We start from the raw sequence: 4,051 nt of genomic DNA on the forward strand, positions 1-4,051 counted from the left end.
ATTATAAAAAAAAAGTCTTTTTAGAATTTATAAAAGTTTCATATTTATATATCGCTTACTATCGTACGTATCGGATATAAAATATTCCGTACGAAATATTAATTATATTTTGAACGCTGCTATAATTTGGATTTTATATTTATATGTTACAGACAACGTAGCTTCAAGACCAACCACTCCGCTGTTGCGCATCAGTGCCGGTGAGTGATGAACTTTATTTTACTTTGAGGTAACGGATTTGTAGATGTTGTAGATATAAATGTAGATTGTAGATAGATCTGTTGCTTCAAAATGGATGGGCTAGAATAGATTAAATAGATTAAATCAATATATATATCAATAACTTTTAATAGATTCTTTCAATATATATTAAAATATATTACAGATATAATTTAAAATATAAATAAAAGTATAAATTTGAAAAGCATATAAATAATTTTTTTGATTCATAAATTTTATTTAAATTGTTTAATGAAAATTATATATTATATATTATTATAAGAATTTTAATCAATTATAATTTTGATGGATAACTTGGCATTATATTAATTAAAGAAAAGTTATATTTAAATAATGCATGACAAACGGTCGTAATGTTTCACGACAGAAAATGAGTATAATATTACGCGTAAAATTACGCTCACCGGCGATAATAATTAGCCGGCTATAGAAGAAATTTCTCTCCTTCATTAACTTTTGATAGAGGTCAAAGCTACGTCTCTGGCTAGATGTAGTCAGAATGAATATGGCCAGGATCAACGAAAGGTAGGTCCAACTGGCCCAACGGAAGCAACAGTTGACCAATATCGTGGTCAAAAGGCGCAAAAATACATATATTGAGCAATATATGTGTTTGCGCATTTCTAAGTGCAATGGCACGTAATCAAGAATGCTACCGGTGAATTCTATTAGGATACGTGATTAGGATACCCGAGTAGGACACGCGAGTATGGCACGCGAGTAGGGCACGCGGGTAGGGCACGCGAGTAGGGCATGCGATTAAAATACATTCCCCAAAATTTCAGTGATCCCCGCTGGCTTAGCCAGCAAAAGTAAGGTTGTTAGGATTATCTATTAAGACTATCTTAATTTAAGATAGTCATTTAATTTCGTAAGCATTTAATTTTTTAAGATTCTTAGGAAAATTAAAAAGTAAGATTCTTTTTAGGAAACCTAAATAATAGGATTCTTTTTAGGAAAATCAAAAAGTAAAAATTAATTGTAAAAAAATTGTAGAAAAATTAAAATTTTTAACTTTTCTACAATTTAAATTAAAAATTAAATAGGGAAATTAAAACAAATTACAAAAAATTTTAAAAATAACATACATATCCTACATCTTTTTTATAAATTAAAAATTGTATATATATTTATTATGTAAAAATAAAATTTAATACACATGTGTGTTACATTTTATTTTATATATTTAAACTTGTAGATATATTTATTATATTGTTATATAAATTTATGTGAAGTTTAACTCTTGAAATGCTTGTAAATGCTGTCCGTATCAATTATCTACAATTCTACATTATTAGATATATCGAATATATCTATGCTAATTCTTCTAATATTTAATAGAAAAATTATTGAATAAAAATATGAAGATTTGATGTTAAGTTAACGATTAAATATTAGTTTTTTGTTCATAAAATTTGACGACTGCCTCCAACATTGCAAAATCGCGAGTAAATTATTCCAAATTTCATAATTTGATTTTGATTTGATTGATATTTATGAATTTCGTGTCGGAATTAAATATTCGTTAAATTAATTAATTAATTACGTTATAAAAACACCGCGTTTTTTCCACGTTCTTGGACGTGATCGCTGTCTTAACTAAGGGGCCTTATCGCTATTCCTCTCGTCAGGTAAACGTTAGTAAAGTGGCGTGGTTCGTACCGGTGAGGAGTCGAAATAATCTTCATCGTGGAGAATTATTTCTTGTCGGTTCTTGTAAGATTCATCCGTGGCGTCTAGTTCGGTGCTCTGTTGAAAATTAGGAATGTTCGTTGCAGGATTGGAATTAAACCCAGGTTTTCCTGGCGATTTCTGGAAGCAATGATTTCGGTAGTAACTCAACGACGACTGCCACACACTTTTTCGAAGTCGAATCACGAAATTAATTTAAATAGTATATTTGAAGGGAAAATATATCTCTTTCTCTTCGTTAAAAGTGTTCTTCCATCATTATATAGTATCATCATATAGTATATATCATCATATAGTATATTAATATTAGTATATTATTGTCTTAATGTGCTAAAAAGATTTAATAGTAGATTGAACATGGATATAGCTAATGTATACCTGCATAGTTTTTAGATATATCATTCTATATATATAATAAAATACATGTGCAAATTAACATACTGTTTCAAAAATCTTTTATATTTTTTTTAAATATTATATTACAAAATACATATTATGTATGAATGTAACATAAAATGTGCGTATACTTTAAAACTTTGAGACAAATCGAATGGGTACTCCGATATCAGTGAAATATCGACAAATTAATGTATTTAAATGCTACAGAAAAAGATCAATTATAACTTACAATTATTATAATTATGCTTATATTATTTTGATTTATTTTATATTTGTTGCAAAGTATTCAAATCGAATTTTTTAAAATTTCACTGTTATCGGGTTCGATTCGTCTCGAACAGTTGGTACCCGAGAATTGTTTATACTCACACATTTAACACTAGCTACAATAACATGATGCATGTACTTTATTATCCATAAATATAGTCGTTCGTAATCACATTTTCATAAAAATTGTTATATCCATTTAATTTTCAATAATGAGATATTTCCTAATAATGGAAAAACACATTTTCTCGCGCGAATTTCAATCTCGTGAATTAAAGGTAATAACAGTGGTAACTGTCATTGATTCGTTACCGAAATCATTGCTATCGGGAGCAGTCTGGAAGATCCGGGATTCGTTCCTTCTTACAGCGGGGTTCCAGATATTCAATAGATCACTTAACTTTTCTTTGTGGATTGATCTTACGGGGTCCGATGTAGAAGCAAGAAGTTGATCGTTCTCCACCTTTAAGATTGTTCTTGTCTTTGTCGGATATTAACCGGCGTGTTATCTGGCGGAGGGATCTTGATCTGGTCAAATGGTTGGGCCAGTTATCCTCTATTGAACGCGGCAATAACGCAATGTTTTTACAACAGTATCTTAAGATTTATAAGATTTTATCTTGATTAGCCGATCCTGCCCGAAACGGTACATATATTCTTATTCTCAATCGCGAAAATTGCATAAAATCACGTATTTGAAAATAAATCGGGCATTACGTTCTATATTCACAAATGTCCTATTACAGACGCGATTATAAAAAGCGTTTCAAATGTCTGTCAAAACATTTTCGTATATAATAATTATATCGTTCCTCTGATTATTCCAAAAATTACATATACATACATTAAAATCGAATATTATCTCGACTTATCTCGACTATCGCCGATTTTTTTATTCGTCGCGTTTTTTCTCAAATTTTAAATCGCGGTTTATCTTATGATTTAATCATTAATTTACATCGAAATTTCATCTATCTTTTCCCGAATATTTTCTTTGACTCTACGCAAAATGCGTCAGTAGACCAAATATTTTTTTTTTTACAATTAAAAAACGATCTAAAATTTTATTAACGATTCTTTTGGTCATAATAGTTTGTATTATATAAAACTTAATAAGCTTTCTAATTACATGTTGATCATTAATCAAATATCGCATTAATCATTGCTTATTAGTTATATTTGATCTAAAAATTTCTAGTGAATTTTGCATTATATGAATATTTTGGATATTTTCGTGTAATTCCACGTAAAAAATTCTTTTGTATTACATTGCATTCGAATTATATTTTATATTACTAGTTAAATTATATTTATATTTTATATTACTAGTTAAATTATATTTTATATTACTAGTTAATTGTATTAACTTTGTACTATATTTTGTAATATATATTTGTAATATAATTAATTCTCTATATTAGAAGTATAGGATTAATTATAATATATATTTTAT

The sequence above is a fragment of the Formica exsecta genome, unplaced genomic scaffold (genome assembly GCF_003651465.1).
Source record: "Formica exsecta isolate Colony F162 unplaced genomic scaffold, ASM365146v1 scaffold155, whole genome shotgun sequence".
NCBI classification, from domain to species: Eukaryota; Metazoa; Arthropoda; class Insecta; order Hymenoptera; family Formicidae; genus Formica; species Formica exsecta.